Source organism: Neolamprologus brichardi, chromosome 16 (genome assembly GCF_056152115.1).
Source record: "Neolamprologus brichardi isolate AB-2024 chromosome 16, ASM5615211v1, whole genome shotgun sequence".
Taxonomy (NCBI): Eukaryota; Metazoa; Chordata; class Actinopteri; order Cichliformes; family Cichlidae; genus Neolamprologus; species Neolamprologus brichardi.
In genome coordinates this window covers 10,158,549-10,175,041 of record NC_142119.1, presented here as the reverse complement: position 1 = coordinate 10,175,041, position 16,493 = coordinate 10,158,549, and the positions used below count along the sequence as shown (strand labels likewise).

Below are 16,493 nucleotides of genomic sequence, written 5' to 3'. Positions count from 1 at the left end.
TTTAACTATTTCTGAAGCTGGAATAACTGCTAAACATTTAAAAAGTTTTTCTGTTTGTTATGGAATGTGATGTCATGTGGTTGGTTGTGACTAATAAACTTACATTAGTTTATGTTATCGATTATGTCACTCATTGGCTAAAACACAAGAAAATCAAGGCACTACAACTAAAAATCTTCAACACTGCTCATTCATAAAGTGCTTTACAAACCCGGCTACGAGGTGGATTTTTCCGTTTGAGTGCAGCTAGCCAAAAAACGTAGTCAATTACTGCTAAAAAACACACACACTCAAAGTGGACAGTACATCCTTAGTCTCCTTACATGAAACTCATTGTTGCAACCAGGGGCAGCACAAAAGTGACCTCTATAATTTTTATGATTTGATAGATTCTTCTGCAAGCACCTCCTTTACCAGTTCCAGTGGAGAAATTGAAGTGGACTCTGATGACACCATAGTATTGGAACAGAGTCCTACAACAAGACTGAGAGCTGACGACACTTCTCTTGCCCGAGTAAGCTATGTAGTTTGCTGTATACCCTTTCAGAAAGTTGACAGAAATTTGAATATATTATATGTATTATTATCACTGTCATAAAAGCACAAGATTCTGCTGTCTTTCCTTCAACACAGCTCTGCATATTGTAGACCGGATCGGCGACATAAAAAGTTAGTGTGCTTGACAGACAGACAAATTTAAGGGTAATTATTTGTGCTTTTTAACAGAACTTTAGGTGGCTTTGAAGCAAAGTGATCATGAATATCTAATGAACCTCAATTTTATACTAAAAAATACTTTAAAAAAAAATAACATGTATTCGTGACTATAGACCTTTGATTTGATCTAGAACAAACCTGAAAGCTTTTTTAGTATCATAAGAAAACTCCATCCATCCATCTTCATCCGCTTTATCCGGGCCCGGGTCGCGGGGGCAGCAGCCTAAGCAAAGAGGCCCAGACCTCCCTCTCCCCAGCCACCTCCTCCAGCTCATCCGGGGGAACACCAAGGCGTTCCCAGGCCAGCCGAGAGATATAATCTCTCCAGCGTGTCCTGGGTCTGCCCCGGGGCCTCCTCCCGGTGGGACATGCCTGGAACACCTCACCCAGGAGGCGCCCAGGGGGCATCCTTACCAGATGCCCAAACCACCTCAGCTGGCTCCTTTCGATGTGGAGAAGCAGCGGCTCTACTCTGAGCCCCTCCCGGATGGCCGAACTTCTCACCCTATCTCTAAGGGAGATGCCAGCCACCCTTCGGAGGAAGCTCATTTCCGCCGCTTGTATCCGCGATCTCGTCCTTTCGGTCACTACCCACAGCTCGTGGCCATAGGTGAGGGTAGGGACGTAGATCGACCGGTAAATTGAGAGCTTCGCTTTTACACTCAGCTCCCTCTTCACCACGACGGACCGGTGCAGCGTCTGCATTACTGCAGCTGCAGCCCCAATCCGTCTGTCGATCTCCGGCTCCCTTCTCCCATCACTCGCGAACAAGACCCCGAGATACTTGAACTCCTCCACTTGGGGCAGGACCTCATCCCCGACCCGGAGTGGGCACTCCACCCTTTTCCGGCTGAGAACCATGGCCTCAGATTTGGAGGTGCTGATCCTCATTCCCGCTGCTTCACACTCGGCTGCGAACCGCTCCAGTGCGAGCTGGAGGCCCTCACCCGATGAAGCCAACAGAACCACATCATCCGCAAAAATCAGAGATGAGATCCTGAGGCCACCAAAGCGAAAGCCCTCCGCCACTTGGCTGCGCCTAGAAATCCTGTCCATAAAAATTATGAACAGAACCGGTGACAAAGGGCAGCCCTGGCGGAGCCCATCACCCACCGGGAACGAGTCCGACTTATTGCCGGCAATGCGAACCAAGCTCTTGCAACGGTTGTATAGGGATCGAATGGCCCGTAGCAATGGGCCAGACACCCCATACTCCCGCAACACCTCCCACAGGACACCCCGAGGGACACGGTCGAATGCCTTCTCCAAGTCCACAAAACACATGTAGACTGGTTGGGCAAACTCCCATGCACCCTCAAGTATCCTCGAGAGGATGAAGAGCTGGTCCAGTGTTCCGCGACCAGGACGAAAACCGCATTGTTCCTCCTGCATCAGAGGTTCAACTAGCGGACGAACTCTCCTTTCCAGCACCCTGGCATAGACTTTCCCGGGGAGGCTGAGGAGTGTGATCCCCCTGTAGTTGGAACACACCCTCCGGTCCCCCTTCTTAAAGATGGGGACCACCACCCCGGTCTGCCAATCCACGGGTACTGCCCCTGATCTCCACGCAACATTGCAGAGGCGTGTCAGCCAGGACAGCCCTACAACGTCCAGAGCTTTCAGGAACTCGGGGCGGACCTCATCAACACCAGGGGCTCTGCCACCAAGGAGTTGTTTAACTGCCTCAGTGACCTCGCCCCCAGAAATTGGCGGGTCATTCCCCTCATCCCCAGACTCTGCTTCCTCCTTGGAAGACGCGTCAGTGGGATTAAGGAGGTCCTCGAAGTATTCCTTCCACCGCCTGACAATTTTCTCAGTCGACGTCAGCAGCGCTCCGCCAGCACTATACACAGTGCAGGTAGAGCACCGCTTTCCCCTCCTGAGACGCCTGACGGTTTGCCAGAACCTCTTCGAGGCAGTCCGAAAGTCTTTTTCCATGGCCTCTCCGAACTCCTCCCACACCCGAGTTTTTGCTTCAGCCACTGCCCGAGCCGCATTCCGCTTGGCCTGTCGATACCTGTCGGCTGCCTCCGGAGTCCCACAGGCTAACCAAGCCCGATAGGACTCCTTCTTCAGCCTGGTGGCTCCCTTCACCTCTGGTGTCCACCATTTGGTTCGGGGATTACCACCACGGCAGGCACCAACCACCTTGCGGCCGCAGCTCAATGCAGCAGCTTCGGCAATGGAGGCGCTGAACATGGTCCATTCGGACTCAATGTCCCCCGCCTCCCTCGGAATGCTGTTGAAGCTCTGCCGGAGGTGTGCGTTGAAGATCTCGCGGACTGGGGCCTCTGCTAGTCGTTCCCAGCACACCCTCACTACGCGTTTAGGTGCACCAGGTCTGTCCAGCGTCCTCCCCCGCCACCTGATCCAACTCACCACCAGGTGGTGATCAGTTGACAGCTCAGCCCCTCTCTTTACCCGAGTGTCCAGAACATATGGTCGCAGGTCTGGTGATACGATTACAAAATCGATCATCGACCTACGGCCTAGAGCGTCCTGGTGCCACGTGCACTTATGGACACTCTTATGTTCGAACAAGGTGTTCGTTATGGCCAAACTGTGATTAGCACAGAAGTCCAATAACAAAGCACCGCTCGGGTTCAGATCAGGGAGGCCGTTCCTCCCAATCACGCCCCTCCAGGTCTCGCTGTCGTTACCCACGTGAGCATTGAAGTCTCCCAGCAGGACAACAGAGTCTCCAGGTGGAGCACCTTCCAGCACCCCCCCCAGGGACTCTAAGAAGGCTGGGTACTCCGAACTGCCACTCGGCGCATAAGCGCAGATGACAGTCAGGACCCATTCCCCGACCCTAAGGCGCAGGGAACAAACCCTCTCGTCCACCGGGAAAAACCCCAACGTACCGGCAGCAAGCCGAGGGGATATTAGAATACCCACCCCAGCCTGCCGCCTCTCACCAGGGGCAACTCCAGACTGAGACAGAGTCCAGCCCCTCTCCAGGAGACTGGTTCCAGAGCCCAAGCCGTGCGTAGAGGTGAGCCCGACTATATCTAGCCGGTACCTCTCAACCTCACGCACTAACTCAGGCTCCTTCCCCACCAGAGAGGTGACATTCCATGTCCCTATTGCCAGTCTTGGCAGCCGGGGGTCAGTCCGCCAGGGCCTCCGCTCCTGGCCGCCACCCGGCACACAATGCACCCGACCCCTATGGCGCCTCCTGCGGGTGGTGGGCCTGCGGGAGGATGGGCCCATGTCTCCTCTTCGGGCTGTGCCCGGCCGGGCCCCATGGACTAAGGCCCGGCCACCAGACGCTCGCCCTCGGGCACCCTCCCCGGGCCTGGCTCCAGGGCGGGGCCCCGGTAACCCTATCCCGGGCAGGGTAAACTGTTCCCTCTGTGTTTTTTTCATAGGGGTCTTCTGAATCGCTCTTTGTCTGGTCCCTCACCCAGGACCAATTTGCCATGGGAGACCCTACCAGGGGGCAAAAGCCCCCAGACAACATAGCCCCTGGGATCCCTGGGACACACAAACCCCTCCACCACGATAAGGTTGCGATTCACGGAGGAGCATAAGAAAAATATTTATGATATATTGATTATATATTATTATATTGCTCTATTTTACTGTTACTTAGATGGTTGAAGATGTTTTAAAGAACAAACCAGGAGGAGAGAAGATCATCAATGAGTATGCCCAGACAAAAAGCCTAACGGATAGCAGACGGCGTGACATGGTCAAGATATTAGTTGCGCATATGACAAGTGAACATGGGAATGCTGACATAGTTATTTCATAAGTATTTATATGATAAATTCATTTATCATTTATTCATTCATTTATTTTCTTAGAGGTGGTATTTAGACTTTCAACAGTGATTGTACTTTGTTTGTCTGTGTAGGACAAGTCCTTCAAGATGTGTCAAAGAGAACTGTGCAAAGGGTACCATCACGTTGTTCCCATACCTGGCTGATCCTAGTAGCAGGTTGCCTATGTAAGTACAAAAAAGAATACGTTCAAACAATTTACTCTTCACTCGTGGATATAAGACATTTTTCAGGCATGAAGATATGTAGAATTTTCTTAACAGTTTGGCTCTGGATTGAGTAATGCTGAAGATGTTTTTCTTTTCACAGGACTTTCATCTGTGCTGCCTTTTCTTAACTCTCATTATTTAAATCCCTTTAGAGTTCACCACTCCAGTCCCGGGCAAGGGAGCTCAATTGCTGCAATTTTCAGATTGAAAGTGTAAATATATTTTAACATGTTAATTCAAATATTTCATTTAATTTTAGGAGCATTTTTACAATGCAGAAGATGGGAGTGGGTATCTGGCTTGGAGATTGAAGTTTATCCAAAAGGAAGCTTCTAATGGACAAAACAAGACTCCCAGAATGTCAAAAATGCAAAGGGGTATGTGATATTGTTAGTAGTTATAATTCAAGTCTCACTCATCTGGAGACTAAACTGCATGCATGAAAATTCTAGCTGAGTTCTCAAGCCTTGTAGGACATGGTGTCACATTTTTGTCATATTCATATCCACTGTTAGGGGGCCCAACATCTGATAGAGACTGTTTCAGAGAAGACAACTGCCTAATGACAGACAGCTTGTGTTCTGAGGCTTGCATTGATGAAACATACAGCTGATGAAGGAATTGTTATGATGAAGATGAAGCAGACCTTCAACTATCGCCAAAAGATGATTCATGATCCAGTGAAGTCATCTGATATCTTTTTGGACTTCCCAAGATTCCTGGATATAGGATTAGTATGTTTATCTTATCTTCAACTTCCCTCACTGTTACATTTATAAGTTGAGGTGCATGTGAGGAAAAAAGTGAGCATAAAGTTGTTTGATGTAAGGAGTTTCAAAAACTTAATTTCATCTCTTCTGCAGATTGAGCAAGATTTTACTTTGATGTTCGATGAAGCCACCTCTGCGAAGTTCCTGGAGAAGTGGCTCCCTATCTACAAGCAGAAAGTCCTCAAACAAAGCCGTGGTCTGATGCAATCACATGACCTTCAGTACCTTGTGCAAAATGCTGAATGCACAATAGAAGTGGAAAATGGTGAGATAAAATAGATGAATTATATTGTTATGTTTTAATTGGAACATTTGAAAGTGCAACACCATCACCTGCTGTCACTTTCTTTTCAAAACTTTATAATGTAAGTGTTAACACAATTGCAGATAACGTGTTTTGGCAGCTAATTTTTGTTTCCAATTTACTTATGTTTCCAGGATGGGACAGTGATATGTCATCCATTTTGATCCTTGTATACCTGTTACCACCATCACCTCATGGCGCAAGAGACCAGGAAAGCTCTCAGCCAGACAAGCCTGTGAGCATCTTGTCAAGTTCGTCAAGGTAAAGTTACAGTAAAGGAAACATAACTGGTTATATTTATATTGATAACAATATTTCTGACGAACTAAAAGGTGTATGTTTAAATACAACTATGAATTTAGTCATTACCAAGAGATGTATACAGCAGAGTCAAGCAGCCTTTATGTCTTGCATCCATATGTAGGCTGTATTTGCAACATCACACATTTCTTTTATCACTTGAGTAAAGTACACAAACAACAAGTCATTCCAAACTTTAAGTTCATTGTAAATAGAAATGCTACAATTTCAGCAAATTAACTGTCATGGTAATTAACATATTTATATAGATTATATCTGTATATATACTCATATAGATATACAGATTATACTCTTGACAAGCTAGCAGTTAAAATTGAACTAGTTTTGTCTGTTTTGTATCTGTCGCGCTGACCTAGTAGGTGTGGCTGTTGCCCTTCTCTTCCTCCTCCTGCCCACTACCTGCTCTGTGCTGCTGCTTGTGCATGGCTGCTGATTTAGACCTTGTGCAATCTACAGCTAAGCGCGGCCTGGTGTGCGCCGCTCCGCCAGGTGAGCTGAATCAGACCAATCAAGGGCCGGGGTGCCTAGTCCTTAAAATGCATGCAGCAGTCATTTGACCTGAGTGCGACATACTGAGAGGACAGCAAACAAGCAATCCACTTTCCACTGTGAGGTCCAGACTTTGAGCTAGACGGGCTATCGGTAAGCTCTTGGGCTCGTATTTGCTGCTTATATGTTTGGGAACTATGGAAGCTCAATTGTGGAGATGTATTTATGTTTGGGAAGTAGTTACTGCATTTAAGTTTAAAAAAGTATATTGATATTAAAATGAATGTTTAAGTTTGAATAAATTGTCTATGTAGATAGTGTTTCCCACACATTTATGTTAATTAATACTAAAAATAGTTACCCCAAATCCTTGGTTAAAACTAGTGTAAATATGTTTGGTTTAATTTAAGGAAAATAATTCTTTGTAAAAGAAAATCCTTGGTTAAGGGCCTCTATTAAAACATTTGCAAACTCTAAAATGTATACTTTGAAAATTTAATTGTTTAATAAAAAGTGTAAATGCATGGTAGACACATTTTGTGTATTTAAGAACCAGTTTATTCCATCTTCCTTGTTTGAAATTACTCAGCTCTGTAATTAAAAAACCAATGAATGTAAAACTAACTTAAACTGGGTTAAATAATAGTCTAGACAAAAGTATTTTGCATTAGCTATGTTAAATGGCTTTACTGAAGTGTATATATTTTTGTTATTTCATTTGTATTCTGTATAATGCATTTAATTTACCTGAATGATTAATGAAATGTTCTTTGTTTTGTGTTGAAAGGTTTTTCACCTACCTACCTACCTACCTACCTACCTATCAGCTATCAAAATAAATTTGAGTGAAATTCAAAGTCTGGTCTTTTTCAAGTGTGGGCACCTCACAGACAGGGAACACTTGGCAGTGAAAAACCGCCCTGGCCAGTGAAGAGACCGGCCTTGACCAGTGAAGACTCCACAAAAGCTCACCACAAAGACGGAGAAGACTCCATCTGGGGGCCTGGAGGAAATCGCAATTTGCCGTTTGCCTGTCCAATCAGTAACCAAGAAAGCAGCACGGCTGAGTCCAAGTCACTCGAAGAGCTGAAAATGGAGCGAACCACTGCAAAGAGACTGTTTTCCAGACTCACCAACCATATAATAAGGACCCACATGGATATGTCTGTAGAGGAGCTGCAGGATTCCTTCAAGAGACTCACAGCAGAGGGCTCCAAAGTGATTGACGTGAATGAGGAGCTTGAGGCCGCCTACATCACGCAGTGTGAAGCAGAGGGCACACCGGAGCTGATGGGCCAACAGAGAGCAGACGTCAAGAAAACGGAGAAAGAATGTGAGCAGAAGTTGAAGGAGGTGAAGCACCTGATCAGAGAGACACTGTGGACATCATATGGTGAAAAAGAACTGACCCTTGCTCTAAAATCAGCAGAAATGGTGTGTGAGAACGTCACATCCACTCAGCCTGATACACCCTTGGAGGCATATGATTTTATGCTCCACCATCTGGAAGAACTGGTGAAGAAAGCTAAGCAGGCACACCAGACGTGGAACCGCTGGGCTCCACCTGCTGAGGGGCGAGATTGTGACCGTCGACTAATGGAGCTCGAAACCTGCCTTCCAAAGCTGGTGTCAGGGAAGGCAGCCCTGATCAAAGCAGAGAGAATTAAACGAGATGCTGACCAAGCAATCGTCACAGTCCGCAATGCGGCCCCGGTCGCAGCCATAAAACTGAAAGCCACAGCTTTACCAAAGTTCAGCGGCAGCCAGCGTGAGTTCTACAGATGGCGGAAGGAATGGGAGGCTCTGCAAAAGCAAGGTGAACCAACCAGGTCCATGGAAGTAAAGAAATTCCAACTTCTCGATAGCCTCGATGATAAAGTGGCCAAAGATCTGCGCCTGTCCACATACACCTCGGCCGATGAGATCTTCAGAGTCCTTGAGAACCGCTATGGAAATCAAGCCACCATCGCCATTGAAATCATTGAGGAGCTTCAAGCTATCCCTCCTGTCCGTAGCAACCAGCCTAGAAGAATTATAGAGCTTATCCACGCAGTTGAAAAGGCCCTCTATGATTTGAATGAGCTGGATCAAGCAAGTGCCATAAAGAACCTATTAGTAATAAAGTCTATTGAGAGCAAGCTGCCTGAGTCATTAAAGAAAGACTGGCTTACCCACGCTGCTGATCCAAAGAATGCTGTGACTCATCAGAACCGGTTTGACAAGCTGCTTGCGTACCTCCAATCTCAAGAGTCCATCTACGAGCAGTTAGACCAGCTGAGAGACATCGACCCTGCCAAGGAGAGAACAAAGTTCCCAATAAAGTACGCCCGTACCAAGTCAGTTAAATCCAGTACTGATCCAGCAGGCTGCATCATCTGTGGGGACCCGAAGCACAAGAGAAAGCTCTACATCTGCAGACGGTTTAGAACCAACACAAAGTTACAAGAGAAAAAAGATGCAGCGCAGCAACTTGGAGCCTGCAAGGGGTGCCTCGAGATCCACGACGAACCCTGCAGAAAGACGACTTACCTGTGTGGAAATCCAGAATGCAAAGACCAGCATCATTACCTTCTTTGTCCCCTGCCACGACCCTTATCACAAAGGCCCAAGTCTGGTCCGGCGAGAGCTGAGGGGAGGAGGTACACAGAGGTTCAAGAAGAGTTCATCTCTAAACTATCGCCAGAGCTAGCGCAGCCGTGTCGGGAAGCTTTCTGCAACGTCTCATCACGAGCCTTCAACTCCATGGCAGCAGAGAGAGGTCTACTGGAGGAGACTGGTCTAAAAGAGTACCCTGTGATCCTGATGCTCCTTGACGTCATCGCCAATGATGGGCAGAGAGTTGGGACACTGATTGATCTAGCATCTGACACAAACTACATAACCCATAAAGCTGCAAGTAAGCTCAACCTTCGCAGTGAAGACGTCATGCTTGTCATCCAGGGTGTCGGAGGTATGAAGGTGTCTGTGGCAACCAAGCGCTACCTTCTCAAGATCCGTGTCAACACCTCAAGAGGAACTTTAAAGCCTCACCAGTTAGTTTGCTATGGTCTTGACAAGATTGCTGAAGTGGAAAGACATGTTCCACCTCAGAAGCTACAGAAGATCTTCCCTGACATCCCTTTCCAAGACCTCATCAGACCCAGAGAGATCCAGCTTCTAATCAGCCATAAAGAAGGCCAGCTGGTGCCCCAAAAGATCCGCTCCATCGGTGACCTGGTTCTCTGGGATGGTCCACTTGGCAAGACAATTGGGGGCACGCATCCACATCTCTTTGAGGAAGTCACCTTGACGGCCCACACCTCCAAGACTCACTTCGCAAGATCAATGAGAGCTGCTGCATTCAAGTACCAAGAGTTCACTAAAGACCTAGCTTCCTGTCAGCATCCTGATCACCCTGAGACTCTATCCACCACAGCTACCAGCAGCAGAGACTTTCTGAAGTGGTGGAGGTGGGAAAGCATCGGAGCCGCTTGCCAGCCGAGATGTGGAGGGTGTCGTTGTGGGAGCTGCCAGCCAGGGGGTAAAGAAATGACGCTCGCAGAAGAGAGGGAGCTGGAGATTGTGAGGAATGGCCTGACTTATTCAACTGGAGATGACCACAGCAGTGAACCACATTGGCATGCCAAATAACCATGGGTAGAAGATCCAGCAACCTTGCCAAATAACAGGAAAGCGGTAGAAGCAACATTCATCAGAACTGAGATGAAGCTATCTAAAGAACCTGAATGGAAGACGGCCTATGCAGCACAAGTTCATGAGATGGTAAACCGCAGAGCTGCAGTGAAGCTGTCCAAAGAAGTCCTGCAGAGTTGGACTGGGCCAGTATGGTATATAAGCCACCTCATCGCGCCAAACCCACACTCGGTCTCTACCCCAGTGAGGCTGGTGTGGAACAGCAGCCAGAAGTACAGAGGCCTCAGCCTGAATGACATCCTCATCAAAGGTCCTGATGTCCTGAACCCGATAAGAGCTGTCCTGCTGAGGTTCCGAGCTGGTGTCTACGCTGCCCTTGGTGACATCCGCAAGATGTACAACTCCGTCTGGCTGGAAGATCGAGAGGTCCACTTGCACAGATTCTTGTGGCGTGACACAGAAGATGCAGGCATAGAAGACTATGCCATAACAAGAGTCAACATTGGAGACAAACCTGCTGGTTGCGTAGCCCAAGTCGCCATGAGAGAAACTGCAAACCTACCTTCATTCAGTCACTTCAAAGAAGAGAAACGTGTGCTGGAAGAAGATGCTTATGTCGATGACATCCTGACATCACACAATGACCTTCACCATCTGAGACGCCTAACAGCCAACATCGAGCACATCCTGAGAGCTGGAGGATTCTACATGAAGCCTTGGGTCTACTCCAGTCAAAGTGGGAGGGAGGAGTCAAAGAAAGAGTTGCCTCGATCAGAGCCAAAGACCATGATCCTGCCGAACCAGCTGACTGAAGATGACAACAAAGCCCTTGGCCTTGGCTACACCATCAGTGATGACAAGCTTCATGTCATGGTTGCAGTGAACTTCTCAAAGAAAAGGAGGAAAATGCGCCTTGGTCAAGACCTGCTCAGAGAAGAAGTCAGAGAGCAAACACCTAATCCACTCACCAGGCGAGAACTGCTAAGCCAAGTCTCCGGCCTATATGACCCACTCGGTCTTGTGACTCCCGTCAAACAAAAGGGTGCCATCCTGGTAAGGAGAGCTTTCCAAGAAGCAAAAGTAAAGCACTGCCTCGAAGACACATGGGACGCAGCCTTGTCTGAAGGTCTCCGAGAAGATGCCATAAAGCTTCTGGAAGAGTACGCTGACCTGAAGAAACTGCATTTCACTAGAGCCCTGACTCCACCAGATCCCTGTGCAGAGCCCAGTGCCATCACGTTCTCTGATGGCAGTGAACATGCATATGGCGCAGTGATGTACCTTCGCTGGAGCTGCAGCCATAGTGTCATCGTGAGATTAGTAGAGTCCAAAGCCAAACTGACGCCTCTCAACCACAAAGGCGATCCTATTAAAGCAGAGATGTGTGGCGCCGTCTTTGCTGCCCGTCTGAAGACCTACTTCCAGAGACACTGCAGAATCCAGGTCAATAAATGGTACCACCTCGTCGACAGCCAAACAGTCTTGGGTGCAATCCAGCGTGAGAGCTACGGTTTCCAGACCTTCTTCGCAAACCGCGTTGGTGAAATCCAGAGTAGCACTGATGTCCAAGATTGGTGGTGGATTCCCGGGTCAGCAAACATTGCAGACATTCTCACCAGAGGGGCCAGTCCAAATGTCCTAACCGAGGACTCCGAGTGGCAGTCGGGTCCAAAGTTTCTCCAACTTCCTGAGGATGAGTGGCTGAAGAAATCCGCCGGAGAAGTTGCTGCCCAAGCTCGAGAAAAGGTCACAAAGCTACAGAAAAAGACTTTTGTTGCAGTCCTTACCAGACTCCACAACAAGGCAGCTCAGGACTCAGCACACGTAGAGTCGAGAAGACCACTGGCAGGAGTAGCAACCCAACAGCTAATCGATGAAAGGCGATTCAGCAACCTGAGAAGGTTGATTGGGACCGTGGCATGGGTCTGGAGAGTTGCAAAAAAGTTCATGAGATCCAAGACCAAAGACCAAGAAAAGTGGGAGGTAGTACCATCTTCAGGTGTCCTCACAGTCAGCGAGAGGCGAGATGCTTTTCGAGACCTTTGCCTAGCAGCACAAGAGGGCGTCAACTTCCCAAGCACCACAACAGACAGACTAGTCGTTTACAGAGACCAAACAAGTGGACTTCTAGTTTGTGGTGGCAGAATCCAGACCTTCAAAAAAGACCGCAAAGCCGTTCCCCTTCTACCATTCCAAGCCTGGTTATCCACCCTCCTCGCCAGAGAAGCACACAGCGAGGGACATGACGGCGTGGCAGGAACCTTACTGCGGATGAGAATGAAGGCTTGGGTTGTAAGAGGAAGAATTATTGCCCAAAAGGTTGTTGACCAGTGCATCATCTGCAAGAAGGCAAAGGCAAGAACCTGTAAGCAAGTAATGGGAGACTTACCTGAAGAGAGGTCAAATCCTGCTGCACCATTTGAATTTACATCTGTCGACCTGTTTGGACCCTATCATGTGAGGGATGATGTCAAGAGAAGAGTGACCATGAAAGTTTGGGGAGTTGTGTTTTGCTGTATGGCAAGCCGAGCCATTCATGTCGAACTAGCGAGCACACTATCAACAGAGAGCTTCCTGCTTGCCTACCAGAGGTTCACCTCTGTCCGAGGCCATCCCCGGAAAATCTGGTCAGATCCTGGCACAAACTTTGTCGGCGCCAAACCTATATTAGAAGAAATGTATGCTTACCTGAGACAGCAAAACAAGGAGTCACTTGAAGAATACTCTGCCAAAAATGAGACCACTTGGGCATGGAAGATTCTTCCTGCTGACTCACCTCACCGAAATGGGGCCGCCGAAGCTGCTGTCAGAGTTACCAAGAGAGCCCTTCCTACGCTTGGCAATGCGGAGGCTCTTACCTTCAGTGAGTTTCTGACAGCACTCCAGCTAGCTGCCAACCTTGCAAATGAGAGACCCATTGATGCCAGAATTCAGAGCCGAGAAGATCGCATTGACTACATCACGCCGAATAATCTGTTACTTGGTCGAGCCACACAAAGTGGGGACTTCAAAACTATCGACTTCACAAATTATCCTTTCAAAAGGCTGAAAGAAGTACAAACCATGGTCAACAACTTCTGGAGGTCCTGGAGCCAACTCGTTGGACCAAACCTGTTCATCCGCAGTAAGTGGCATACTGCAGAGAGAAACATTGCTGTTGGAGACATAGTTTGGCTCTGCGACCAAAATGCCCTTAGAGGGCAGTTCAGACTCGCAAAAGTCATCAGCGTGAATCCTGATTCCAGAGGGATTGTTCGAGATGTGCATGTGAGGGTCTCTCCAAGTTCCAGCATTGCAGTCAAGAGTCCAAAATCTGCTACCAGAAGTCCTGAGCTGGGCACCATTTTACATCGGGACATCCGGCGTCTTGTGGTCCTTTTACCGGTGGAAGATCAGGCAAGGGTCCAGCCCACCTGAGTGCGATCTTTCCAGGCAGTGCTGAGCAAAGATCGAGTGGGAGGTGTCGCGCTGACCTAGTAGGTGTGGCTGTTGCCCTTCTCTTCCTCCTCCTGCCCACTACCTGCTCTGTGCTGCTGCTTGTGCATGGCTGCTGATTTAGACCTTGTGCAATCTACAGCTAAGCGCGGCCTGGTGTGCGCCGCTCTGCCAGGTGAGCTGAATCAGACCAATCAAGGGCCGGGGTGCCTAGTCCTTAAAATGCATGCAGCAGTCATTTGACCTGAGTGCGACATACTGAGAGGACAGCAAACAAGCAGTGAAAAACTGCCCTGGCCAGTAAAGAAACCGGCCTTGACCAGTGAAGACTCCACAAAAGCTCACCACAAAGACGGAGAAGACTCCACCTGGGGGCCTGGAGGAAATCGCAATTTGCCGTTTGCCTGTCCAATCAGTAACCAAGAAAGCAGCATGGCTGAGTCCAAGTCACTCGAAGAGCTGAAAATGGAGCGAACCACTGCAAAGAGACTGTTTTCCAGACTCACCAACCATATAATAAGGACCCACATGGATATGTCTGTAGAGGAGCTGCAGGATTCCTTCAAGAGACTCACAGCAGAGGGCTCCAAAGTGATTGACGTGAATGAGGAGCTTGAGGCCGCCTACATCACGCAGTGTGAAGCAGAGGGCACACCGGAGCTGATGGGCCAACAGAGAGCAGACGTCAAGAAAACGGAGAAAGAATGTGAGCAGAAGTTGAAGGAGGTGAAGCACCTGATCAGAGAGACACTGTGGACATCATATGGTGAAAAAGAACTGACCCTTGCTCTAAAATCAGCAGAAATGGTGTGTGAGAACGTCACATCCACTCAGCCTGATACACCCCTGGAGGCATATGATTTTATGCTCCACCATCTGGAAGAACTGGTGAAGAAAGCTAAGCAGGCACACCAGACGTGGAACCGCTGGGCTCCACCTGCTGAGGGGCGAGATTGTGATCGTCGACTAATGGAGCTCGAAACCTACCTACCTACCTACCTATCAGCTATCAAAATAAATTTGAGTGAAATTCAATGTCTGGTCTTTTTCAAGTGTGGGCACCTCACAGACAGGGAACACTTGACAGTGAAAAACCGATAGCCCGTCTAGCTCAAAGTCTGGACCTCACAGTGGAAAGTGGATTGCTTGTTTGCTGTCCTCTCAGTATGTCGCACTCAGGTCAAATGACTGCTGCATGCATTTTAAGGACTAGGCACGCCAGCCCTTGATTGGTCTGATTCAGCTCACCTGGCGGAGCGGCGCACACCAGGCCGCGCTTAGCTGTAGATTGCACAAGGTCTAAATCAGCAGCCATGCACAAGCAGCAGCACAGAGCAGGTAGTGGGCAGGAGGAGGAAGAGAAGGGCAACAGCCACACCTACTAGGTCAGCGCGACACCTCCCACTCGATCTTTGCTCAGCACTGCCTGGAAAGATCGCACTCAGGTGGGCTGGACCCTTGCCTGATCTTCCACCGGTAAAAGGACCACAAGACGCCGGATGTCCCGATGTAAAATGGTGCCCAGCTCAGGACTTCTGGTAGCAGATTTTGGACTCTTGACTGCAATGCTGGAACTTGGAGAGACCCTCACATGCACATCTCGAACAATCCCTCTGGAATCAGGATTCACGCTGATGACTTTTGCGAGTCTGAACTGCCCTCTAAGGGCATTTTGGTCGCAGAGCCAAACTATGTCTCCAACAGCAATGTTTCTCTCTGCAGTATGCCACTTACTGCGGATGAACAGGTTTGGTCCAGCGAGTTGGCTCCAGGACCTCCAGAAGTTGTTGACCATGGTTTGTACTTCTGGAGGTCCTGGAGCCAACTCGCTGGAAACATAACTGGTTATATTTATATTGATAACAATATTTCTGACGAACTAAAAGGTGTATGTTTAAATACAACTATGAATTTAGTCATTACCAAGAGATGTATACAGCAGAGTCAAGCAGCCTTTATGTCTTGCATCCATATGTAGGCTGTATTTGCAACATCACACATTTCTTTTATCACTTGAGTAAAGTACACAAACAACAAGTCATTCCAAACTTTAAGTTCATTGTAAATAGAAATGCTACAATTTCAGCAAATTAACTGTCATGGTAATTAACATATTTATATAGATTATATCTGTATATATACTCATATAGATATACAGATTATACTCTTGACAAGCTAGCAGTTAAAATTGAACTAGTTTTGTCTGTTTTGTATCTGTCCTTAATTTTGTTAGACTCTTGTTTTTTAACCGAAGTCTTATCATGTTGGAACGTTTATCTGTCTTTGTGTCACAGACGGGAACTAGCATCCAGGGGCATCTCGATGGCATCACGGAGAGCCTTCAACCATACCTTCTTGCAGTGGGCACTCAGAGGAGTGTGATTCACAAGTACTTCATTGTGATAGACAAACATGCAATACCTTGTAAGTCACCAGGCTCTCTTGCTTGTTTTGATGAGCTTTTTAAAGCTCACTTTGTCTTTGGTACGTCATATGACCACGATCTGGTCAATATGTACAACTTCCTGCAGACCACCATTTACAAGATAGATGTTGATACAACCAAAGTGAATCCTAGGGTTGCAGAGTTGAGGGCTCTGATGCTGCGTTGATTTTTTTTTTCTACTAAGGGTGTTGAGCTGGAATGTTTTGTTTCATTTGCAAGAGGTCCCAGACAAATGCTAATTCCTTGATAAAGCTTTTCAAAGCGATCCAACCACAACTTCTTTAAGAAACAATTGAAAAGTTTCAAAAATGTAACTAAAACATTGGCAATAAAACAACAACATCAACAATCATATTGCTTTCATTTGGCAGGCATTTGACCCTA

The 16,493-nt window shown here is 47.8% G+C and overlaps 1 pseudogene; it reads left to right on the top strand.

The window, feature by feature from the left end:
- The first annotated feature begins 4,408 nt into the window (after window positions 1–4,408).
- On the top strand, window positions 4,409–16,275 carry LOC118455169 (uncharacterized; annotated as a pseudogene).
- Window positions 16,276–16,493: the final 218 nt, after the last annotated feature.